This window comes from Amblyomma americanum, chromosome 10, assembly GCF_052857255.1.
Source record: "Amblyomma americanum isolate KBUSLIRL-KWMA chromosome 10, ASM5285725v1, whole genome shotgun sequence".
NCBI classification, from domain to species: domain Eukaryota; kingdom Metazoa; phylum Arthropoda; class Arachnida; order Ixodida; family Ixodidae; genus Amblyomma; species Amblyomma americanum.
In genome coordinates, this window is record NC_135506.1 from 25,294,983 (window position 1) to 25,321,090 (window position 26,108).

Below are 26,108 nucleotides of genomic sequence, written 5' to 3' on the forward strand. Positions count from 1 at the left end.
TGGTGTGTAAAGTCTATAAACTTTCTATAGACAAATTCTATAGGCTTGCTTATAGATAATAAAAATCCTGTGAACAGTCTATAGACAATCTGTACATTTATGACCATGCACTTTCGGTAGACTTTTGTCTATGACATTCTATGGACTATGAATTGGCAAAATGAAATATCTATACAAATGTTATAGAGCTTATGAGAAGTGTATAGATGGTGTATAGACCATTTTTATTAGGTTTGGTTTGGTTTATGGGGTTTAAAGGTTAAAGAGTTCGCATTGTGTCATTTTGACAGATGACACCAGTAACTTGTTATGATGCCAGTCATCACTGATCATCAAAACCCATTATCAGTTATTATATAAATAATCCTGAACTGTCATTACTGAATTAAAGGTTTCCTTACATAGAATCCATTCGAACTTCGACGACCTGGTTTGGTTTATGGTTTATGGGGGTTTAACGTTCCAAAGCGACTCAGGCTCTGAGGGACGCCGTAGTGAAGGGCTCCGGAAATTTCGACCACTTGGGGTTCTTTAACGCGCACTCAGCCGAGCGCCATAACCACTGAGACACCGCGGCGGCCATTTTTTTAAGGGTTGTATCCGGCTACAGTATGGCGCTTTCATTAAATAGCGTTTAGTTAAGGCGTTCAGCATGTTTATAGGGTGAAGGTGACGAGAGCGCGTTGCAGGCTCAGATCCCGGGAGGCAAACTAGGCGGGCCACGATGGGGAGAGGGGATTCGACCCCGCGTTCCTGTGCTCAGCACCAGAACGCCCTAACTACTGAGCCACCGGGGCGCGTCAGCCGGTTTCAATGTACAGGTATTTGCGCAATGCCCGGAGGCGAGTTCCTTCACAGTACCTGTGTTTGTTTCTTTGCTTCCGCAATACTGCACGGAATTCGTGGAGTGGAGCTTAGAAGGAGTCACCGGGCAAGGAAGGAACCGGTGCGAGGACACATCGGGAGCTTGCCGTGAAGAATTGATCGCGCCTGCAGGCGACGTTGCACCCGCGACACCGCCTCGGGAGGCAGGAACGGGGAAAGAAAAGGTCCGGCTGATCCCCCTTTGCCCTTTTCTACTCCTCTTTTGTTTCACGTTCCCCCTTTTTTTTTTGGCAGCGATCCCTCGATTTGTCCACTGTCGCCGATCCCGTTTTTCCTTTCTACCTTCGCATGTCCTCCATCCGTCCCTTTTGTACCTTGAACGCCTGCTGCTAACTCCCTCTTTTGTTCCCGCTTTCTCACCAGTCCAGGTTGCAGCAATGGCGTTATCTTTTCCTTTTTTTCCCCGTTCGTAATTCCTCGATTCGTTTACGCAGTCCAACCAGCTCCTCCTCTCATGTGTTGCTTTCTCGCCCTTCCCTTTCCCCTTGACCTCTGTCACCCGTTCAGGCTTCCGTTGCTCGCGTCTCCCGCCTGCTCTGATTGGTTGATTCTTCCGCTCTCTCGGTTCATGGCTATCTAGGCTCTTTTGTCTTCGGTGTTTTGTTTTTGTGGTGTGCGAGCCTTCGCTTTTTTTTTTCACCTTCCTTGCCTTGTTTTTGCGCGGTGTTCAACATTTTTGTTTATTCCTCATTTCGTTCTCGTCTGAACCCTCTTGGCCTCTCGCGTCCTTTGATTGATTGTGCCCTGACGTTGTACCGGATCTTTCTGGCATTCCTATGCCTCTGCAGGGTGAACGCGTTTCTATTTTTTTATATTTTACATTGCGGAATACGGGGCCTTTGGCTGTTTCCGCACTTTGGCGTCGTTAGTCGTAACTAACGCTTTCTAGTTTGCTTCTAGAAGGGAGAGCATTCCCGGCTATATATACGGTGTTGCGTTGGCGACGGTAGAACAGTATCGTAACCGTAAGCGCTCCCGGGTTCGAACCCGACCGCGGCGGGTGCGTTTTTATGGAGGAATAATAATAATAATAATAATTGGTTTTTGGGAAAGGAACTGGCGCAGTGTCTGTCTCATATATCGTTGGACACCTGAACCGCGCCGTAAGAGAAGGGACAAGGCAGGGAGTGAAAGAAGAAGGGAAGAAGGAGGTGCCGTAGTGGAGGGCTTCGGAATAATTTCGACCACCTGTGGATCTTTAACGTGCACTGACATCGCACAGCACACGGGCGCCTTAGCGTTTTTTCTCCATAAAAACGCAGCCGCCGCGGTCGGGTTCGAACCCGGGAACTCCGGATCAGTAGCCGAGCATACTAACCACAGAGCCACCACGGCGGGTACATGTCGTGGAGAAAATTTGATTTTGAGGAGAGGCCACAGAAACCGCCTAACTTCTCTATGTCCCTCATTCCTGGTAACCCGCCGCGGTGGCTCAGTGGTTAGGGCGCTCGGCTACTGATCCGGAGTTCCCGGGTTCGAACCCGACCGCGGCGGCTGCGTTTTTATGGAGGAAAAACGCCAAGGCGCCCGTGTGGTGTGCCATGTCAGTGCACGTTAAAGATCCCCAGGTCATCGAAATTATTCCTGAGCCCTCCACTACGGAACCTCCTTCTTCCCTTCTTCTTTCACTCCCTCCCTTGTCCCTTCCCTTACGGCGCGGTTCAGGTGTCCAACGATATATGAGACAGATACTGCACCATTTTCTTTCCCCCAAACCAATTATTATTATTAATATTATTATTATTATTATAACCGTAAGCGCTAGCGTAGCAGCAATGCTGCTGGTGTACGTTGGCGGTTAGGGCTATGCGGCTCCAAAGAAGGGCTAAAAAACTTGGAGATGAACAAGTTAGGGAAATTTTTCGAGTGCTTCGGAAAACACGAGGTCTTTGTTCATTGTGACTGCTTCAAAGGCATAGCGTGTAAGGCAGACGTGTTTCTTCGCTAGTCGACACAGCGCGTTAGATGTTAACACCAGGGCTGATTGTGCAGTGTTCAGTTACTATCAGCATGATAGTTACCGCTCTCGTGCTGGCCTAACCAGATCTCTTCTGTTGTGACGGTCACTTGCTCTGTAGTTAAACTGATTTAAGTAAAAAATGGAATAACCAAGTGGCCAGCTAATAAGAACGGAAAACTGGGTGAGTTGGTAGGGATTCATGTTTAACTGCGCAAAAAACGGAGACAGAGAACAGGAAGGTGCCCGTGTGGTGCCTTCTTGTTCTCTGTCTTCGTTCTTTGCGCAGTTAAACATGAATGGCCAGCTATGCTTATGTGCTTTGTTGGGCCTCTATGTAAAAAAATAAACATCGGTACAGCCCTTTATTCCGGGTAGGTTCGCATTCAAATTTTCGTTAAGCGTGAAGTAATCACCTTCATATTGATTTGAACTCTACATATGCATGTATAGATGCCCCGTTTGTAACGCGAGCACCGGCATCACCGTCGGTGCAGTTGGTGGCATATTGTTAATAATAATAATAATAATAATAATAATAATAATAATAATAATAATAATAATAATAATAATAATAATAATAATAATAATAATAATAATTGGTTTAGGGGGAAAGGAAATGGCGCAGTATCTGTCTCATATATCGTTGGACACCTGAACCGCGCCGTAAGGGAAGGGTAAAGGAGGGAGTGAAAGAAGAAATGAAGAATGAGGTGCCGTAGTGGAGGGCTCCGGAATAATTTAGACCACCTGGGGATCTTTAACGTGCACTGACATCGCACAGCACACGGGCGCCTTAGCGTTTTTCCTCCATAAAAACGCAGCCGCCGCGGCCGGGTTCGAACCCGGGAACTCCGGATCAGTAGTCGAGCGCCCTAACCACTGAGCCACCGCGGCGGGGCAACGCGAACTATTCCATGTTCTCTTCCGCGATTTCTATTAACTTTTTCGCGCTGGCCCAGTCCCGTACATACCTTCTGACTCTCCGATCTTTCTTTTATTCGTTTTTTTCCTCACTCTGCGGTCTGTCCGACGGCACGCTTACGTCTTTGTTTTTTTTTCTCTCTCTTTTTCTTTCTATTACGTCCTGTTCCGTACGAGCTCTGATTGGCTGACGACGCCTGTCGAGGCGATTCCGTTTCCTATCACGTGACTGCACCCGGAAGCAGTGCCTCTGCCTTACTTCCTTTGCCCCCGTAGTTCTTACCTTCGCTGTTCTCATTGTTTTGAGTCGTTTAATTTCTTTTTTAACCTTCCACACTGTCGAAGTGTGTGTCTGCACTGAGGTGACCGCGCCCAGCGACGTGCGGTCACGGCCGAGGTACTTTTGCGAGGAGCATAATTGAACCCGGGCGCGGAGGTGTATATGGGAGTGGTGGAGCAGGGTGCTGGGGGTGGGGGGGGGTGGGGGAGGAGACCGAGAGAGGGGGTGCCTTTGTTTTTCTCTACGAGCCCGGAACATGTGACAACCTTGAGTTCGAGACCGTGTTTTCGTCCTCTGATATACGGCCCGCTTTTGTCTTTGCTGTCGCGTTGGCGCGCTTAAATGTCACTGTAGCGGCTGGATGAGCTAGCCCTAGAAGGATGACGTATGGCTTTGGGGGAAAAACGGTGAAAGGTATAGCGGTACTGACGGTCGAGATTTTCAGTCCCCTGAGGTTGCGTTTTTCTTGCGTATACGCATTCGCGTATTGTACTGTGTTCTTGTTTTGTATTTTGTATTTCAAACGTAGGTCGGGCGTATAGGCAGTTGCACTCACACGAAGCTCGTTTCGCTAAAATCACATTCAACCAGCGTTGCCCGACCGGGGCCGCTTTTGCAGCGGGTCCTCATTCCGAATTTTGAAACAGGGCGCGCTTGTTTTTTTTTTCTCTTTGCTTGCATGTCTCTAGAGGCCGGAGAGTCTAGCGACCCTGTGGGAGATACTTTTTTATGTTTTGTATCTATTTTACTTTCTCGTCATTTCCCCCTCGTTATGCGGGCGTGCCGTAGAGGTGTCTCATTAAGCTATCCAGTAAGTTTATGAACGGGCATTTTTTTTTGTTTTTGCGAAGCACTACAGTGGTGTAGTTTTGGGCGTGGTTCGCAGACTTTCCGAGAGTGCTTTCCTGCTGTTATTATTGCACTCAGTGATGTTTAAGCGGAGGTCAAGTTTAGTATAATGCGCTTATACAAGGAAATGATTTTACCGAAATGACCTTTCCCTGTATCCGCCTGGCTGCACCCTGTAAGCCGGTTCCCTGTCCTAACGTTTAACTGTTGTGCTCTTTTGTATTCCCGCAACGGGCTGTGGAGTTTGCTATAACAGCGCTGACAGGACGGCTGTGTTCGTATTTTCTTTCTGCCTAAGTTGTGTTCGTGACCGGAATGAATTAAAGCGGAGAACGCCTCGGTATGCCGGTCCTCTTTGCGAGAAACACATTTTTTTTTGTTATTTAACTTCGGCGTACTAACATGCGTTGCCACACCTACTAACGCGGCACGCGTGGCCGCAAGGCCAAGCGTGGAGCAGAGGACCGTGAAGTCTAGTGCAAAACATATTGACCGTTTTGTCTTGAAGCGCGCACATTTGTTGTAGGGGGGTATCGAAGCGACCCTCGCCTGGTAGACAATGTAATCTTGACTGAGAACTGTATTGTGTTCATCGCAACAATGCCCAAGGTCCTCCGCTTCTGTCCTTGAAGGCCAGTGTTCGACAGCTAGAAGCAAAGGCTGCGCTTTAATAGGAAGCCGCCTATGCAGCTGTGGACAGCTTTTATAGTTTTGGCCTCTCAAGGTACGGCGTCCCCCCTTGGCTGGTGCGTACGTAGCGGAGGTGAAACTGGGATTGTCGTTATTCCGGTCTGCCCGCCGCGGTGGCTCAGTGGTTAGGGCTCTCGACTACTGATCCGGAGTTCCCGGGTTCGAACCCGACCGCGGCGGCTGCGTTTTTATGGAGGAAAAACGCTAAGGCGCCCGTGTGCTGTGCGATGTCAGTGCACGTTAAAGATCCCCAGGTGGCCGAAATTATTCCGGAGCCCTCCACTGCGGCACCTCTCTCTTCCTTTCTTCTTTCACTCCCTCCTTTACCCTTCCCTTACGGCGCGGTTCAGGTGTCCAACGATATATGAGACAGATACCGCGCCATTTCCTTTCCCTCCAAAACCAATTGTTATTATTATTATTATTATTCCGGTCAAAGAGTTGTTTATCGAAGCCACACACGTTGAGGCGATCGACGGATACATAGAAAGCTCTGAATCTCTTCGCGTCGACATACAGCGTATAACATTACTCGTTTCCACATTTTAACCGTTTGATAACGTAAAGCTGGGACTAAACCCTCGACGCCCGGTCATCGCTGCTAACTTCATTAGCTAACTTTTCCTGATGGGTGCATGGTAACTGACTGCGACATGAAAAGAATTAGGAGGAAACAAAAAAAAAGAAACTGTCGAGTGGCCCTCCGTTGTTCGCTACTGTTGTTGTTAGCCTATCAAAAGATGGCACATACCCACAGTGGCGGATCGGCCAAGGATTGGGTGACTAATCACCTGTATTCAGGTAATTAAAATGAAAAGCACGCGGCTAAGCAACACCGGAGGATTCTTCCTCATGAACAGAAAAGGAAGGGATGTTCGCGACTACTGTGGAACTAATATGCGCTCTCTCGCGCTGTGCATTTCACATCATCTTCTTCATCAACTAATACTATACTAATATTGTCACGGGTCGTTTAGACGACGCGGGTCGAAGGCACAATGGGGAACCAGGACCACAGGAGCAGGCGCCAGAGACAGGCCAAGCGGTCGCGGCCGGGCTCACGAGCGAGTTCTGCCGATCTTCTACCTCTTCACCGTCGATCGGCACCCCGCTGGTTGCAGATTACGTTAAGTGCAAAATGAGGGAATAAGAATAATACACACGACAATATATGCACTTCCGCGCTGTGCATTGCACATTGTCTTCAACTAATACCGCTATCGAACTAATGTGCGCACTCTCTCGCGTCGTGCATTGCACATAGTCGTCTTCGTCAACTAATACTGTATACTGTCGCACCTATATCGTCGCCAGGCGTGCCGACGACCCAGAAAGGCAAAACCACGATTCGACCAGGTTGGTGTGCCGACGACCCAGAAAGGCAAAACCACGACTCGACTAGGTTAAACACATGATTTAGCGCGTCTCCTTCGTTTAACTACGCTTAAAGCCCTGCCACTTTTTTAACGGGAACGAAGGACGCGTACAGATCCCCACACGTCTCAACTCGGGGCGCGCGGCGGTGCGCGGAACTTCGCTGCCGCCGTCCTAGACAAATGGCGCGGTTCTGTGTCGGACGGGCTCATTAGAGCGTTCGCTGGTGCCGAAAATACCTCCGGGACCGGGCGACCGCGCTTGGACAGGCGGGGCAAGTCAGTGGAGAAAAGTCACCCCGGAAAGTTCTTCGGTTATACCTAGCCGCGAACGTGGCGCGCGGTTTACCTGACGGAAGAGTTGCGTACCGTTCCGGTGTTTTGTCCGTGACATGTGCATATATTAGGAGTTTATTATTTGCGAGCTAAAGAGCTTGCACGCATTCGTGGAGTGGGTGGTTTTTTCCGGGTGTCTGGGAATTCGCAGAGCGTGCGCTATGTGCGTGCGGCAAGTTTCCGCGAACAGGTGTTCTGGTCGGTTTTGGCTGGGGGCTTGAATTGGAGCGTGCGTTAATTATTTTGCCTTGCAGCAAAAAAATAAAAATAAAAAAGAGAGAGAGACTGACAGACAGACAGAACTTTGTGAAGGATAATGATAATAATAATAATAATAATAATAATTGGTTTTTGGAGAAAGGAAATGGCGCAGTATCTGTCTCATATATCGTTGGACACCTGAACCGCGCCGTAAGGGAAGGGAGAAGGGAGGGAGTGAAAGAAGAAAGGAAGAAGGAGGTGCCGTAGTGGAGGGCTCCGGAATAATTTCGACCACCTGGGGATCTTTTACGTGCACTGACATCGCACAGCACACGGGCGCCTTAGCGTTTGCCCGTGTTTATTTCATTTTCCTTCCCTTACGAGCGCAGTTAGGGTGTCCACCGAGATATGTGAGACGCGTCAATTCCTTGTTTGACCTCCAGCTACCAACCTGTACACATTTCTTATCGTGTAATAGTTTGTGTACATTGCCACTCCCCCTATTCTCTCTTCCGGTCCCCTCACCTCTTTCATTTCATTTCTCCATTCTTCCTGCTATCTTTTATTTCCGCAGCGCCAGCTCAGGTGCTTCAGTATCGATGGCAGAAGCCGAGGCTAGCAAAAATCTTTTCCTTCCTTTTATTATTATTATAATAAAAACACTTACTACTAGTACTACTACTTTGCGGAGGTTCTAGAAAAGTGTTATCGTTACTATGAAGGTCGTCCGAGCTTTAAGCGTGGTTTTCATATTCGAAATAGTGATTGCGCGTGTAAGCCGCCGCCGTGGCTGAATGGTTATGGCGCTCGGCTGCAGACCCGAACGACGGGTGTTCAATCCCGGCCGCGGCGGTCGCATTTCGAAGGACGCGAAATGCTAGAGGCCCGTGCACTGTGCGATGTCAGTGCCCGTTAAAGAACCCCACGTGGTCGAAATTTCCACCAACTACGGTGTTCCTCGAAGCCTGAGTCGCTTTGGGACGTTAAACCCACATAAACCGAACCTGATTGCGCCTGTGACATGTGTAAGGAAAAAAAAACACTGTTTTCATTTGACTGTAGTTGTGAATTTTGATTGTTTTGAAATGAGCAACGTTTCTCCTTTCTCTTTAGTATTTTTCGTTCTGCCAGTCCTTGTGACGTAATCAAAGTGTTTAAAGCGTATAATTTTGTGCAGTGTGTACAGTAGCCAATTGCATAGTTTATTATGTAATATGCTCTCAGATTTTGCCCGAGTTTTTTATGCATATAGTTATTATAATATAGATATTACTAGTTCATATTTACACATTCATGGAAATAAAAATGAAAATAAAAAGCAGGAAAACGAGAAATGCGGCTGTTCTTCGTGTCTTTCTTGAAACAATGTGCGATACAGTTGCGCTTTCCGCTAACGCTGTAGTTATGGCTTACATTTCGGCTTCACAAAACTGCTAGAAACAGAACGGCGAAAAGCACTTAAACGCGAGAGAACGCAAACACAATAGCAAGGGGTTAAGTAAGCGAAACTTCGCGCAATACAGCCTGACTTGACGAGAAGTGAGCTTTGAGAATGACTATTGACTATAGCTTGGGTTCTCCAGAAGCGAATAATATAAATGGGAGCCTTTGCTAATCTCATCTGCCTCATTCGGGAGGAGATATCTATCAGCAACGAATGAAACGCGAACGAGACAATTGAAGTACGAAGATGTATACCAACCTGGGCTTCTGCAATCTTGTGGGTGGTATGAGGCTGGCTGCAGTGAGGTTGTCCAGCCGCAATTTTTCTACCACCTACCAAGCTGCGGAAGGTTAACAATATCGCAATATCGCCACACTACCACAGATTGGTCGAAACACGAAGGGCAAGATGCGAAACAATAGGGGGGGGGGGTGGTCAATACCAGCGCAGGTAAACTTCTCAGGCGCAAAGACTGTCCCTCAACGTCGCTTGCGTTTCCTGTCCTGGAGCTATTATGTTCGTGATTTTTCCGCTGGCATTTCAGTTTTGTTCGCGTTCAATTATAATTGTTTTTTTGGGGAAAGGAAATGACGCACTATCTGTCTCATATATCGTTGGACGCCTGAACCGCGCCGTAAGGGAAGGGATAAAGGAGGGAGGCAAAGAAGAAAGGAAGAACGAGGTGCCATGGTGGAGGGCTCCGGAATAACTTCGACCACCTGGGGATCCTTAACGTGCACTGACATCGCACAGCATACGGGCGCCTTAGCGTTTTGCCGCCATAAAAACGCAGCCGCCGCAGTCGGGTTCGAACCCCAGAACTCCGGATCAGTAGCCGAGCGCCCTAGCCACTGAGCCTCCGCGGCTGGCTTGTTCGCGTTTAATTTTGATGCTGTGGTACCTCGAATGCGCGCTGCCAACGTCCGCTGCGATTTATACTTGCATCTCGATGAGTGACGGGATTAACGCTGAGCGCAACGTAGTCAGTTTAGAATAATTAGTTAACTTACATGCCTATCGAACAATGCGGTCCGCTAGGTGGTACACGCATTTTGGAGTGCTGCGGATGAACTTCGACCGCCCGGAGTTCTTTGACGTGCACTGGCATCGCATCGCGTGCAGCACATGTCTTTCTTCCGCATTTCTCCTCCATCGAAATGCGGCTGCCGCTACCGTGATTCGCTCCGGCCACATCGAGTTCAGGACCGCTGAGTCGCGGCGGTCGGCTACAGAACGTCGCTGCAACTGAGCGCTACTGGTAAACGTTAGTAAACGAGCAAATCGGCAATAGGGGCTCTGTACTATAAGCAACGAATGAAACGCGAACAAGAAAACTTAGGTGGCAACACAAAAACACCAACATATTAGCTTCTGAAGAGCAAATACTAGAGAGGTTTGATTAACACTTTTCAAGAAGAGACTACGCGCCTTCGAAGTTAAAAAAAAAGACCTGGGCTAGTATTGAGCGTTTCTTGGCTAAGATATTCGTATTTTGCGTTTCGTGAGACAGTTGTACGCGCCGCGGTTGCTAAGTGGTTAGGGCGCTTGACTACTGATCCGGAATTCCCGGGTTCGAACCCGACCGCGGCGGCTGCGTTTTTACGGAGGCGAAACGCTAAGGCTCCCGTGTGCTGTGCGATGTCAGTGCACGTTAAAGAATTCCGGAGCCCTGCACTACGGCACCTCATTCTTCCTTTCTTCTTTCACTCCCTGCTTCATCCCTTCCCTTACGGCGCGGTTCAGGTGTCCATCGATATATGAGTCACATATTGTGTGATTTCCTTTCCCCCAAAACCAATTATTATTATTTATAAACAGTTGTCTTGTTCGCGTTTCAGTGCTTGCTGGTAGTACTTACGTACTGTTCGGTTAGTGCGCTTGAGACGCTACACGACGGCTGCGGGAACAAAAACGAAGACCACTAAAAAAAGCCTAACCGTCTTGTAGTGTGCCAGCTGTAGCAAGCCAACCCAACACCGGTTAGTAAGCAACCGAACGCGGTCGTCAACACGCGGATGTTTATTTCCACGCATAGCTGGTCACGCGATCGAGCCCCGCCTCTCCCCCTCCTCTCCGCACTGTCCCCGGGGCGTGCTGATCGCGCGGGGGATCACATTGTTAGTTCGCCGCTGTGACACACGTCTTCGCGGTGGCGGAGGCATCAGCCACCGTGACGTGCAGCCAGTCGTCGGCTACGCGCTGTCGCGTCTTCGTCTTAACACGCTCGGCGTGTTCCGCGCATTCGTTCGCGCAGTGGAGCCGACCGGTCTCCGCCGCCTCGTCTTCCAGGAGGTCTCGCGCGACCGGGAGAGAGCCGGTGACGTCACGGGCGCCCGGCGGGAGCTCTTCGATGTTGTCACCGGGCGTGTCCTTTTGTCACACCGCCGGTCGGCCCCCTTGTCGGTTGCTTGACTCGCTTTTCATGGAAGTGTTCGGATCCACTGCAGGTAGAGGACCGGGATGGTGGAATCCTTGACGGCGGGAAGTGAACACGGAATGGGAGGGAAGCGGCGGTCGGCTGGCCAACGTTGACGTTTCATGTTACGACTACGTTATGACTATGTTGTCAATGATATGACTAAGTTGTCGGAAGCTTGCAATAACATACGGACGACGTGTAGACAGCGTTTTGCGCTTGGGCCAGGCGAAGTTTTTGCCAAAGCATTGGTCACGGGGCCGATGGTCCTGCATCACGTTGATGTTTGATTTGACTGGAGTGTCAGAGCCTCAGGAATCCTGCTTAATGTGCACACTTTATCTTAAGAACGTAATGAGTTTTCTTCAAAGCTGTGCAGGTGGTACTCTCGTAGCATCCTTGGTAGTCGTAACTTCCGGAAGGCTCAGGACGAGAGTTCCTCCTTCCTTCGAGAGATCTGGAAAGCTGACGGTATACATAGCTAGCCGCACAGCAATGCCAAGCGTGCCTATTTGGCTCTGTACCTTTTTTGGCAAACGCCGCACCTGCCGCAGTCGTCCTCTTCCACATCGCCGGTTTTCGAGGGAGTATATGGCTGCCTACATCCAACGTCCCCACCACAACGTGTATTGTAGTGATGATCTGCCTCACTGACCTCGCAAAGCCGTTGTAGCGGTTTTTAAGTCTGAACGCTTGTTAAGCTGTCAGAGACAACTTCCGTAATAGCGTGCATCGCTATTCAGAACGATAGAGAAAAAAACAGTAAAACGAATTTTGCAATTTGTTTTGGCTGTGGATTAAGCACGTGTGTGTGTGTGTCATGAAGACCAGCAAAAAGCAACAAAGAAAACATTGCAACTCTCTCATTTCAATTGACGTTTTATTACACTACTTTCAGGGGAATCCCCCTTTAGGGGAATTCCCTCGGGCGGAAAATTTAATCAAGAGAGGGCTTGTTGCGAGGTGCCCCGATAGGGGCCTTAAAAATGCATAGTCTTCACTTAGTAGTGTAGGCCACCAAGTGTATACTGATGCGCAGAGACGCGATGTCAGTCGCCCTTTGCCGACCCTCGTAAAGAGATGCAATGCGTCGGACGGGGCAGGGGTGTTTCTATCTAATCATCACGCAAGGCCTGTGGTGAGGCTGTCGCCCCCAGATGCGGAAAATGGGCCCGAGTGCGAGCAGCGTAGAAACATTCGGGCACGGGCGATTCGCGGACACGAAGCTCGCCTGTGTCTTTACGTAACGGGCTTCGAAGGAAAGCTGCGCACTCTTTCAGAATCTGCGCAGTTAGAGAAAAAAATTCGCCCTGGTCCGAAGGTAATTTTGCAACCTTGCCCCAAATTTCACCCGCCGCGGTGGCTCAGTGCAGTTAGGGCGCTTGGCTAGTGATCCGGAGTTCCCGGGCTCGAACCCGACCGCGGCGGCCGCGTTTCGATGGAGGCGAAACGCTAAGGTGCCCGCGTGCTGCGCGACGCCAGTGCACGTTAAAGATCCCCGGCTGGTCGAAATTATTCCGGAGTCCTCCACTACGTCACCTCTTTCTTCAATTCTTCTTGCACTCCTTCCTTTATTCATTCCCTTACGCCGATGCTCAGGTGTCCGCTGATATGTGAGACACATAAGGCGCCATTTCCTTTCCCCCAAAACGAATTTTCATTTCATTTCCTCAAATGTCTTGTTTCCAGCATAGACCCTCAGCGGTTGGTGAATGGCCTCGGCCTTCGCCTGCTGAGCCGAAAGTTGCGGGATCGAACTCCGGCTGCTGTGGGCGCGTATTTCAAGGGAGGCGAAAGACGCTCGATGTCTTTTGCGATGTCAGTGCTCGTTAAATAACTCCTGATGGATGAAATTAGGCGAGTGCTCCAATACAGCGTCCTTGTCACACACCATTCCATACCATACCATAACATACCATGCCATACCACTTGATGCCACACCACACCATATTGTACCATACCATACTATCCATTCGATACCATATACCATACCATACCGTACCAAACTGTTCCGTACCGTATCGTGCCTTACCATACCATACCATACCATACCATGCAATGCCACCATACCATACCATACATACCATACATACCCTACCATACCATACCAAAATGTTCCGTACCGTATCCTATATTACCTTTCCGTACCGTGCCGCACCTCACCGTGCCGCACTGTACCGTACCGTACCGTACCGTACGATTTTGAACCTAGAACATTTCGTCTACATGCAAGTCAGTCCGCGTTGCGTCCACTGTCCGCACTGCAGCGCTGGAAGTGCCCGATAAAAAGTACTGCAGCGCCGCGTAGTGGCGTCACCGCGAACCTCCCGCCGTCCTTGGCGCGGCGAGTCGAAGGCCGTTTCCGCGTGCTGGAAAAGGCAGGAGGCATGCCTTCATGTCCCGTCCACGGCTGCGTCCTAACGTCGGCGGTATATGGATCGCACGACTCTTCCCAGCTATCTGGCGCTCCTTCATACTTGGCTTTTTTGAATTAGCGATTCCCGGGGCGTCCCCCTGGCATATGAGCCGCCTCTGCGCGATAGGCGCGACGCTGCTCGGTTTTCTCCTTTGTTTTTTTCATTTTTTTCTTTTTCGTTTCCCCATCTTGCATTGTTTTATTTATTTTTTTTCATCGTGTATATATGTGTCGGGAGCAGGGTCGCCAAGCGAGCGCGATGGAAATGAGGGACAAAAAGAAAGGACGAAACAAAACAGAAGCGCGACCGGTCGGCATAACTGTGGTTACAAGGAGGGATCGGGCCTGGTCGTGGTGCTGCTTGTTCCGTGCAGTGCGGCTCGATCGGCGTGCTGCCGCCATATACCCTGCTGTGCATCTTTATCGCACCGTCTTTTCAAAATTTTCACGCCTCGACAGGTGGCTCGTTTGCGGCGAAACCTCGCACGGAGCTCCCATGTTGCGGTGCATTTTGTATCGTAGTGAGTTTGAGCAGCAGTACTTACCTGGTCCCGCCGCGCATGATGCAAGCTCGGAGTCGTCATTGAGGGACCGAATGCAGCCAACTCCGGGTTTCCGCCGGTAGGGCGGGCATCACACGTCGCACAGCACACGGGCGCCTTAGCGTTTTGCCTCCGTAAAAACGCAGCCGCCGCGGTCGGGCTCGAACCCGGGAACTCCGGATCAGTACGTGCCAAAGCTAAAATACTGGCTTTGAGGCGCGCCGTTTGGAGGGAGTACGTCGGATTAGTTTCCACCGCTGCTGGGAACTAGCACCCGAATCTCGGAACATGGCATTATCGCATTTCGCCTCCATCGGAATCCGGCCTCCGCTGCGGCCTTGATCGAACCCGCCGAAGTCGTGCTGGGCAGCCGAACGGCGCAGCCACTTGGCCACGGGTCGAATAGGGTGCTTTCGGAATCCCTCTCCTCCTCCGCAGAAGAAACTGAGCGCCGGACCTGTTTTTTTCCCCCGAGCATTGCACACACAGCAATGCACAACGAAGAGGAATTGCCCGCTCTCGCTTGCTGTGCATTGCTACGCGGCGCGATCGGTGCGCGGCGCTGTTCAATTTCGCGTGCTTGGACCGACGTTGGAGAGCGCGTTGCTCGTCGCGCATTCGCGATAGCGCGTGCCTGCGACGTAAATAATTATTCCCCCCATCGAACGGCTGAGCGGATCGCCATTTCCGGTGCCAGAGTCATTAACGAAGTGGAAAGTGTATCGATTACGAGAGAAAAAAAAAAGGGGGGGGGGAACGCAGGCTTCGGAGTAGGGTGCGGGGCGAGAGGACGCGCTTATTGGCTGCGAAGTTGGAAGCTTCTTTTGTTTGGCGCCGATTCGACGGCTATAGTTTAGATGCGTGCTGGGTGAAGGCTGGGTTCAGAATTAGTGTGTGCCTTCTGGATTGATTTGCAGACTTCGATGCTAAAGCGTTTGCTGCGCTTACCACTCTCACTGCCGTGCCGAGCATGTCGCTTTGCGTATGAAGTCTTCTCTTTTGCTGAATGGCGTTTTTTTTTGACGTTGGTAGATGCAGTGGTGGGGATCATCTCTATATATTGAATGCTTTTTAACGCGCCGGTATAGTATTATTGGTATTATTATTAGTTGAGGTGGCCCCCGAGAAGTGATACAGTTACTACGTCATTTCCTTTCTTAAAAAAGCCAACTAAGAATGAATTTATGCTTTATGAGAATGAATGAATGAATGAGTGAAATTGGAAAGGAGAGCGAGAATTAGTCTCGTAGTGTGGAAAAGAAGGACCCTGCATACAGGAATCAAACAGAGGGGCTGCGCTGTCGTCACGATTATGAGTCACGTGACCAGTGCACGCGCTGCCTTTTGCGTGGGTGAAAGGGGGAGGGGGGGCATTCCTTGGGGTGAGAGCGATGAAGATCTTCTCCGGCAACGACCGCGACCGACGACGACTACGGGCGAAGTATTTCCCCCTGCGCGGTAGAGCGCCGCGTTGACGCCTTCTTTCCTCTCTCTCTCTCTCTCTCTCTCTCTCTCTTTCTTTCTCTCTCTCTCTCTCTCTCTCTCCCCTCTCTCTCTCCCGATCGAAGAGCGTCATCGCGTGCGTGGAATACCTACGCTCAGGAACGCCGCGGACGGGTTGTGCGCTATGCGGAAACAGCAGCAGGAGGAGAGGTCGGTGATGGGAGGCGTTTTGTTTTGTTCTGTTATTTATTGCTTTGTTGTTTGTTCTCTGAAACGCATTTCTTACTCTCTCGGTTCTGCCCCGCCGCGGTGGCTCAGTGGTTAGGGCGCTCGGCTGCTGACCCGGAGTTTCCGGGTTCGAACCCGACCGCAGCGGCTGCGTTTTTGCGGAGGAAAAACGCTAAGGCGCCCGTGTGCTGTGCGATGTCAGTGCGCGTTAAAGATCCCCAGGTGATCGAAATTATTCCTGAGCCCTCCACTACGGCACCTCTCTCTTCCTTTCTTCTTTCACTCCCTCCTTTATCCCTTCACTTACGGCGCGGTTCAGGTGTCCAACGATATATCAGACAGATGCTGCGCCATTTCCTTTCCCCCAAAACCAATTATATTATTATGTACTTTCTCGGTTCCTTTTATTCCTTCGCCCCCTCTTTTTTAAACGCGTAAAAAAAAATCGCACAGCGGAGTTTTTATAGCAGCGACCGCGTAGCCATGTAGCCGCTTGAGCGGCGAGTCGAACTTAATAAGTCCATTAGCTTATTTTCTAACCTGCGCCAACATTGGCTGTGTATTTTGTTTCCTTTCTTTTTTTTTGTGTTTCTACTCGCACTACAAGTAGTTGCGAAGCCTGTGGCAATCACCATCGTTGCTTTCAGCTACGAGGTTAGAGAAGAAATTTCTCAGTCGCTATCACCTCGTGGATGTCGAATTTCATGAGCAGACTGCACTCCAGTTCCCCAGTATTGTGGACTCTCGGAAAGACCTTTTATAGGCTAAGGCAGCCTATTATATTAAACTCGGCACAAAGTTTCTGATTTGTTCAACTTAAGGATATGAATGCATATAAAACTCAGTGAGAGCTCGCAGAAAATACAGCTGTTATACCAGAAGGTGTCGCAGACGGAAACTGCTCACCAGTCCACGTCGTGCGAGATATAGTCCGATAATGTCAGGAACGAAGCGGCGATTGCCCCTCAAAGGATGCTCTCCAGCCAATGCCGTCTAGAGATTTCTATGACGTCACGGTTAATCCATGCTTAACCCTCTGTAACCCTAGCCTGACAGGGGATTCACTACGAATTAACCGTGACGTCATGAAAATCGGTAGACGCCATCGGCAGGTCCCGATCCCCTCTTCCTGTCCCCTCACCTCTTTCATTTCACTTCTCCATTCTGCCTGCTATCCTTTATTTCCGCTGCCCCAGCTCAGGTGCTTCAGTATCGCAGATGCCAGGGCTAGCAAAACTCTTTTCCTTCCCTTTTATTATTATTTTAATAAGACCACTACTACCACTACTGCTTGGCTGGAGGGCCTCCTTTGAGGCGCATTTGCCTCTTTCTTTCTTGTGTTGTATCCAACTACAGTTGATCCTCGTTATAGCGAAGTTGAAGGGCCCCGGCGATTACTTCGTTATAGCCGTAGTTTCGTTGCTGGCCGTGTTGACCGAGCTTCCAAGGGTAATCGTCATTCCTTCGGTATATCCGTTATTTCGTTATAAACCGTTTCGCTATAACGACGTTCGACTTATAACAGTATAGTGCTGACGTAATTTTTTCCCCTCCTGGCTCTTTGAACCGAGATATTGCGTATAAGAAAAGAACGGACACTTGAAAAGAGTGACCGGAGAAAGGGGAGGGTTGGGAGACTGGCGAGGCACAAGTGTTAGGTGAGGTGCTGAATTCCGAACATCATTGTCACCCTTGTCGAAATTGAGAAATCTCGGCAGAACTTTCGAACTTTCTGTGGCTTCTCACCCTGCAGGCACGCCGTCCAGCCAGTGTTGCTGTAACTACCCCCCCCCCCCCCCCTCCACTCCCTGCGCCCTCACTGTGTCTGTCTCCTGCCTCTTCTTTAGGCCTCTATTCAGTCCCGTAGTTGAGTCACGTTTATTTGTCCGCACCAACAAGAAGTGGCACATGTTGAAACTAGCGCGCCCCGAGCAGTCAGTTACCTATTCTCGCGTGAAGGGCCGCTATATACTCCTTGCGTCACTAAAACCGTGCAGCGCGCCCCGGAAGCTACTGGGGGCCTGCGCCTGCAATTCAGAGGCGTGTTCGTATACGTAAGACCGTTATTGTGACTGTTTGGCCCGTCACGACAGTCAGCCAATAGGAGAGCCGCTGTCGCGCATGCGCAAGAAGTTTTTTTTTTTGTTTTTGTTCTGGCTTCGATCTGACTTTCTGGCCAGGGGAGGACTCCGCACCTGGCCAGCGCCCCCTGATGCAAGCCCACGCTTTGACAGCGCACTGCACAGTTTTGATATGACGCAAATGAAAAGGGGCTTCGTAGCTGCCGCTTTGCCAAGTGTGTATAACGCTTGCTACACGTTCGTTCAACGCCGCCGCCTTCTATATACTGCGCCAGTATATATATATGAGGGCGTGGGCGGCTGGTTGGCGGCGGCGCTGGTGGGTCGGTCGTTTGCCGTGAGTAAATATACCTTGGGCCTCGCATCACCCCCCCCCCCCCTTGTTTCCAGCTTTGTTGGCGCGATTCGTTCTTCCAGTTCCTTTCTGCCTTTCTTTTTCTCCCAGTTCCCTCCCGCTCACCATATTGGCCTTTCTGATTCTGCAGCGTTGGCTTTGTTCCGAGCCCTTCTGTTTTAATGTTTTTCGACTCCGGCTATAGTCGTAAAGAGGAAGAACCCTTTCTGTCTGCTCCGTCATCGTTCGGTGATGTTTGTCTGTTTGCGACCCTTACTACTGTTTTCTTTTGTCCCCTCCAGCGCTGGTGTGGGGGGCTACAACTTTATACTGCTGCTTCGTGGTGGTCGGGTAATACTTGGCAGTGTTCGCTGGTCGACGACCCTAAGATTGTAAGTTTTGGTTTGCGACAGCCACGCCGACAGTTCCTTGTGTTTTCAGCCGGGGAGACACGTCCCCTTTGTTCTGTCGCCGCGCTGATGTCTCGCTTTGTTGGCGGCGTGACACCGGCCAAGCCCCAACCTGGAGCAATGCTTGCACATTTTCTCCCGGCTATCTGATCCTGCTCGTCTTGTTTCGAATCCTACCTGTTTGCATCCCGGAAGTATATATGAACTATAGTCGGCCACAACCGTGGTCACAACTCAAGAACAAAGCGGCTTTTACCCGATGAAGGACCCACTTCCAGCCAGTGGCGTCGGCCAATTCTCATGAGCCTGCTAGCGTGACGATGCAGGGAGTGGCAGATGGAAGGCGATAGTCCCCTCCTTGCATTTTCCCGCCGCTCTCTGCATTGTCAAGCTAGAAGGTTGACGACAATCGTCCGACGCCATTGGCTGGAGGAAGGTATTTTGTGGGGGATTAGCCGCTTTGTTCTTGAGTTGTATCCGACTGTAGTAGTGCAAACTCATGCTTGCGGTGGTGCCTTGTGCGGCTTAATATGGCTCTGTCGGCGGCTGTGGACTCTCTGCGTTCTAATTCTGTGGTCGTCTCGTGGAAGACGCTTTTTAAACTGCGTCCCTTTTGTCAAGGTGTGCGTGGACCCTCGACGTGTATTGTCTGTTGAACATTGCTCCCGTTAGAGTTTTGTACTTTTTGACCTTCGTCACCTGCTCAGGCGACGCCGCGCTGGTTACTCGCATGGGAAATTGGTGTATACAACGGTCGCCCGTACACCATTTAAGCAAGCCGGCCGAGTACGACTCACTTTCGGTGTCCGTTTCCTGTCAAGTTCTCCCTCTTTCTCCAGAAAACGTGTAGTATTATCTTAGGGCTCGAAAAGGATGAATTACATATAAGGGAAGAGCTTTCATTTTTTTTCCTTGAATTAAGTCTAGCATCCCGCAGCCAGTACGTATTGAGTGGGTCCCATGGGATCTGCTGACCGCTCAAAGCCAGGCGGATTTAGCGACCCGCCTTGCGAATCCATACTCATCGCTGCTTCGGCTCCTTCATTTGGACAACTTTACCCTTTTTTCATCAAGAAAGGAACTCCTCCGGCGCCGCACACGTGCTCTCAACCCTCCGTGTGCGGTAACCCTCCCCCGCGGTCTTACCCGTGCAGAGGAGGTTGCGCTTAGGAGGATCCGGGTCGGGGTTGCCCTCAGACCAGCCATCACTCGGAAGTGGCCTCAGTACCGAGAATTGCTTTCTCCGTCAGGGTGTCCGATATGTAAACACGAGGAAATTGAAGCCGACATTCATCACTTGCTGTGGGGCTGCCCAGCTCTCAAGCCTATAAGGATCCGGTACCTGAATGTAGCGGGTCTTTCACCAAGCAACCCTGCTTCATACATTGCCTGGACGCAGGGACCGTACCATCGTTCTCTACTGGACTTCCATCAAGTCAGCTAGCCTCTTTCCATTCATTTAATCACTACTACATATTTCATCACACCTTCACCCATTATTGATGCCCTGCGGCAATAAATTTCGCTATAAAAAATTAAGTCTAGCAAGGAGTGACGGTGGGTGTTCCTGTGTCCACACAATTTTAAGATACTGTGCGCAGTCCAACAAGAAACTAGGTTGGTCAGAGGTGTCAGACGCTGGTTTATCCACAGAGAAAGACAAATCTGCGGCGGGTAGTGGTGGTGGTTGATGCCGGCAATCGGCTTTTGCTTATTGGCTGAGACACGCAGGACACTTCGGTGCGCTGATTTACCGTTCTATCCCCTGGCCACACATGTGACAGCTGGGACATCGAGCGCGACTGGCAGCGGACCGCCGCGTCCCATATGCACGCGCGCCAATCGTGGTCTCCACTTTGTCGACTTGCATTTTGAGTCCGCGCGATTTCTGCTGTATGTTCCCTCGTCCCGCATTCAGGCGCCTACTTGCTCGGCGGGACATGCCGGCCGTATGCTCTGCGCGTGTGCGCCGCGCGCGTTCTTTCCGAGATACGCGGCGACGATTTCCCACGGTCTCGTAATCTGTATCGCGCGTTGTCTCCCACGCTGCTCCCAGCTAGTTAGGTGCAGTGCTGCAGAGGCTGACAACTATATGTGGTATTCCGCTTTGCCTAAGACCAACGAGAGCGGCGCCTTTCAAGTGCTTTCTTTACGGATGTTCGTTGTCCGGCCCGTAGCCTCGATATATATGTCCATAAATAAGCGTTTGAAAGGAGATGCGTCCGAGCGCAGCATTACAACGCGTAGCTTTTGCCTGGAAGCCGGACACATCACCATTGTACTACAGCGCTTCCTATCGACCAGATCCGTGGAGTAGACAGCCCACCGGAAAACCCACGTAGTGGACCACGGAATTGCGGGTCCGGATTTTCGTCAGAATCGACTATGGCTGCAAGATGAGGTGTGCGCATTGTTGCTTCGTGGTTACATCGTTTAAAGCCGCGCTCTGTAATGCGCAGTGCAGGTTCGGTGACAAGGCGCAGCGGGTGTCAAGTCCTATATTCTTCTGTCCCTTACTTAGTGTCCTTTCTATAGTTTCTCTTGTAGGTGCAACTTCCGGAAGACCTGTAGATCCTATGGATTGAGACTACTTTTGGGAAGGGATAGAGATAGCCAGTTTATGTTTTCACAGACGCTTCTTTCAAGTCACGCCTGAAAATCTCTTTGCTGAACCTGCAGGTGGAATAATCAGCATAGCGTGTGCCAGATGCGCTCGAAAAGAGTAATGCTCGTACCACTGGGAGACCCTTTGCATCGAAAAGCTTGGCGCAGTTTCCTATCGCGGCGAGCAATGATAGGTTTTATCGGAGAGCCCATGAAGGATCTATACTTGCGGCCGACTTTCTGTGACACTACACCCTAAACCGAAAGGAGTAAACTGTCCTCTAGCCCACTCCCTTTCGTAAAAGAGAGTGCGCTAGAGAACAGCTTGTTCCATTTTTACTCTCATATATAAGGCGCATTCATGTTTAGAATGTACAGCGGTAGCCATAGGCAGGAAAGACAAGGAAACGGGCCTTTGTTCCCATGCCATGGGGAGTCTTCCCTTTTCCCTCCTAGCCTCTGCTGCACTGCCACAGAAAGTTGTCCGCGAGCATAAGAGGCTCGTATAGTGCATGCAATTACCGCGATACTACAAGAACAGGTGCGGGCAATCGATGATTACTCATCCTCTTCCATTGCTCCTTGAAAGAGCTCCTTCCGTCGTCATCTTTCTTATCGTGAGACCTGTTTTTATTATTATTTTTGCGACGTTTTAGTTGTCTGGGAGAGATCAGGCGTTGGCCGTCTGCTATCCCCAACAATGGTGTCTCTATAGCGTTGGCCGTGCTCTATCGCATCTCTCTGACCCCCGTCCACTTGACGGTCGTGTCAGTCCGTTCGAATTTTTGAGAATGACGAGACGATACTCTTATCGCGGGGAATATACGCTTCGCTGCTCCGCGTCAGACTTATGTGGCAAGAAAAAGAGTTTATCTTCCTTTCCGCGAGCGACTGTGAGTGGACGGTGGGGTATCTCGTGACGAGGGCTGGAGCAAAAACCCCACCATCTTCCTGATGCGTGTAACGCTGCGCGTCTTGATCGACTATGACGTCCTGGGTTTCCAAGTTCGTGTTCGTTTTTTTTTATCTGATTGTTCGTGCGTCCACCTCGAGGCAGCTGAGTGCGCTCGTAAGGGCTTCTCTTGTACTTAATCGTTTCCTCTTCAGACGCGCGTAGTCGTATTTTGTGGGGAGGAGGCCGAGCAGCTGTGCAGGTAGGCACTCTTGGATACTCGCGTATTTATTCCTTGTCTCGCAGCTTCCTCAAAGTTGAGAGGAGCGCGAGGCTTGCAGAAAATGTGTGCCGTCCTCACGCGCTTGCGAGAGTCAACCGCACGGGTCCGGAAGTCGTTACATCTCGCTGGTAGTTTAATTCCACTCTGCTGGGAACGAGTTGGGAAACGGAGTCGCGTAGAAGTTTTGATTTATTGTGCGGGTAACAGTCGACGATGGTGGTTACGGCAGTGTAGAGTGGGCTATTAATCTGCAGCCGGAAGGCAGCCTCCCACGCTTGAGGTGTGTCTCGATGTTGGCGAGAAAAAAAAAGGAAAATATTGCATTTTTCGTTTCGTTTCGTAACGAAGAAAAATGACGACGACAGCTGTACAGTGCCCCCCTCTTTTCTTTTCCTTTTTTGTCTATAAGAACGCTCACTCTTCGGATACTAACCCCAGCCACATGGGCCAGGCATACGTAGATCACGTGACCAAGGAGGACATGACCTACTGAGAGATTTGGGTCAACTTGGGCCAGACCTACGTAGATCACGTTACCGCATAGGTCACAGTCTATAGAGATAGCTTGGTCAATTTGGGCCATAGCTACGTAGATCACGTGACCACGGAGAGCCCAATCAATGGAGGGAGCAAATTGGCCGGCGAGTTGGCGTAAAGTGTTGTCAGTGAACAAGGGATCAACGACGAAGTCAGCGAGTGGCCAGACGTGTCTGTCAAGGATAATGTTATACTATAAGTGTGTGAATAAGGAAAGAACTTAGCAATCAAGAGAGCCAACGATGAAGTGAAGTGCATGATCCAGCTAGTCAACCAAAACCTGAGTGAAAATTCGATTGAGTGGATGAGCGAGCGAATCAATTGTAGTTTCAAGAGATGAATTTGTGAGTGAGTGCGCAAAATTGGCAGCGAGTTAACGGTAGTGTGAGCGCGTTAATAGGTAAGTGAACACGTGAGCTAGGCAGTCAATGATGGGTTGAGTGCATGAATGCGTGATTGATTGATTGATTGATTGATTGATTGATTGATTGAGTGAGTGAGTGAGTTAGTGAGCAAGGAAATCAATGAGTGAGTGAGTGAGCAAGGAAATAAGTGATAGAATGATTGAGCAAACGAGTCAAGGATGGTTGGAGTGCATGAATGCGTAAGTCAATATGTTCTCGAGCGACTTGCAGAGTCAGCAACGTATCGAAGAGAGTGAACATTTAAACGAACGCGTACGAGACAATGAGCAAGCTAGTGGGCGATGAAGTGAATGAGGGAACAGGTGAGTACGCGATCAGGCGAGCAGCTCTCGAGCGATTCAGGGGGAGTGATTGAGCGTGTGAGCAAGCCTGACGAGTGTTGTCTGGAAGCCTGCGCGAGTTTCCGCTTCCGCGTGTATGTCGTCGCCGTGACTGTGTTCCGTGGTGGGGTGTTCCCGTGACGCGCCACGTTCTCTAGTGTTCTCCATATGCTCGTGCCTTCGTTCGATATATCGAGCCCGAACATGCGCTTTCGGGCGCTGCTGTTGCTCACACGATGGCGAACACTTCTCGACGGGGTGCGCGGGGCTCTTCGAGGTTCGCGTGTACTGACTGGCCGATTGAATGGTTACTACATAGCTAACGCTGCAGCTGTTGCAGCTAATAATAATAATAATAATAATAATAATAATAATAATAATAATAATAATAATAATAATAATAATAATAATAATAATAATAATAATTGGTTTTTGGTGGAAAAGAAATGGCGCAGTATCTGTCTCATATATCGTTGGACACCTGAACCACGCCTTTAGGGAAGGGGTAATGGAGGGAGTAAAAGAAGAAAGGAAGAAAGAGGTGACCGTAGTGGAGGGCTCCGGAATAATTTCGACCGCCTGGGGATCTCTAACGTGCACTGACATCGCACAGCACACGGGCGCCTTAGCGTTTTGCCTCCATAAAAACGCAGCCGCCGCGGTCGGGTTCGAAGCAGCTAACACGTCTCTGTGTATTTGTGTACACGTATGTATTCGCTTGTGTTTTGGCGGTAATGGAAATGAGGGGCGGACATGCTTTCACCATAACACGTACAGGTGCGTTCAAGATAAGGCGGAGCACTATATTGAACTCGAATACGCCTATATAGGTGTAAACAGGGAGTAAGGCTGACCTCTGGCGCACTTACTTTTTATAAAAGGGAAGGCGCTGTAGTACAGCTATACTTCCTTTTTGCTCTCTTCTGTTTAGAGTGTCCTGTGTTTGGAACTTTTCGCACGAGTTCCGCAGAGGGGACGTGGGGGCAAGAAGGTTTTTGTTTTTTACGAGGGGTGGGGGGGGGGGGGGTTATAAGGGAGGAGCACGGATGGAGTTCTATAACACATTTAAAAACACTTCCTAATTTCCGTTTGACAAAACGTGAGAGGCTACTGATCCGGAGTTCCCGGGTTCGAACCCGACCGCGGCGGCTGCGTTTTTATGGGGGAAAAATGCTAAGGCGCCCGTGTGCTGTGCGTTGTCAGTGCACGTTTAAAGATCCCGAGGTGGTCGAAATTATTCCGGAGCCTTCCACTACGGCACCTCTTCCTTTCTTCCTTCACTCCCTCCTTTATCCCTTCCCTTACGGCGCGGTTCAGGTGTCCGACGATATATGAGACAGATACTGCGCCATTTCCTTTTCCCAAAACCAGTTATTATTATTATTATTATTATTATTATTATTATTATTATTATTAATATTATTATTATTATTATTATTATTATTATTATTAAAACGTGAGAGGAGTTTGATCGCCTAAGCGTGCTCCTAGTTATCCCCGCGACTGTCCTGAGCGCAGTGTATATTTTTGTTGGCAAGAAGTTTCAAAGCAGTGTCGTTGCCCTGTGAAGCCTCGGCATTGTAAACACATTTCTTCATGTTCTGTCTCCCCCACCCGGCCTCCACCTACTCACTCCCATCACTCATTCACTCGCTCGCTCATTTATCCACACTCTCTCACTCTTTTCCTTCTCTACACCTGACGTATTCTGCTCGGCCTCCCGCGTCGCGGCAGTTTCGAAACTACGGATGAGCGGATGACGTCAGAGGCGAGGGGCTTCGAAACACGACTGCGACGCCACCGCTCATCTCAGTGACAACCTCCCGCGGAGAAGACGTAGACGCGACGTCTGCAATGTCGGTTTCCCCAGCATGCCATGCGTGCCTGTTCCGAACGTCGTCTGCCGCGCATGCGCACTTGCGTATACTGGGGCTCGCCGGGCTCGCCATGTGCTTTCACACCTGGCGTGCTCTTTTCTTGCGCGGCAGTCGCCGTTATACGCTTCTTTCTTCCCGCGTTCTGTCCTTTCTGTCTATGTTTTCTTCTAGTTCGTTCCCCTGTTTCGCTTTCTAACGCAATGCGCGATCTTGAAGACGGGGGGAGAGGGGGAGATCTTTCTTACGCATCCGGTGTACGCGCGCGGCTTGTTTACGCGCCACATTCCTTCACGCGTGAATGAAAGGGTGAAACGCCGGCGCCGCGGGACTGTTTTGATGAGAGTAACGAAGAAGAAGATTA

At 50.1% G+C, this 26,108-nt stretch overlaps 1 protein-coding gene and 1 non-coding gene across 2 annotated transcripts in view; one reads left to right on the forward strand and one right to left on the reverse strand.

Moving 5' to 3' along the window:
- Positions 1 to 26,108, forward strand: part of LOC144107648 (uncharacterized) — a 361,279-nt gene that overhangs the window by 43,848 nt on the left and 291,323 nt on the right. The gene's annotated exons all lie outside the window — the stretch shown is intronic.
- On the reverse strand, positions 3,668 to 3,739 carry TRNAS-ACU (transfer RNA serine (anticodon ACU)). Its single transcript has one exon. It is a non-coding gene; the product is annotated as a tRNA-Ser (tRNA).